Source organism: Bison bison, unplaced genomic scaffold (assembly GCF_000754665.1).
Source record: "Bison bison bison isolate TAMUID 2011002044 unplaced genomic scaffold, Bison_UMD1.0 scf7180017864332, whole genome shotgun sequence".
NCBI classification, from domain to species: domain Eukaryota; kingdom Metazoa; phylum Chordata; class Mammalia; order Artiodactyla; family Bovidae; genus Bison; species Bison bison.
The window spans coordinates 833278-833567 of record NW_011494904.1 but is presented as its reverse complement, the minus strand read 5'-3'; positions in this window follow the sequence as shown (position 1 = coordinate 833567).

Sequence of the window (290 nt, the reverse complement as noted above, 5' to 3'; positions counted from 1 at the left end):
ACTGGAGTGTGGTGCCATTGCCTTCTCCGATGACCAACCTAGACAGCATTTTAAAAAACAGAGACATTACTTTGCCAACAAAGTCCATCTAGTCAAAGCTATGGTTTTTGCAGTAGTCATCTACGGATATGAGAGTTGGACTATAAAGAAAGCTGAGTGCCAAAGAACTGATACTTTTGAACTGTGGTGTTGGAGAAGACTCTTAAGAGTCTCTTGGACTCCAAGGAGATCCAGCTAGTCCATCCTAAAGGAAATCAGTCCCAAATATTCATTGGAAGGACTGATGTTGA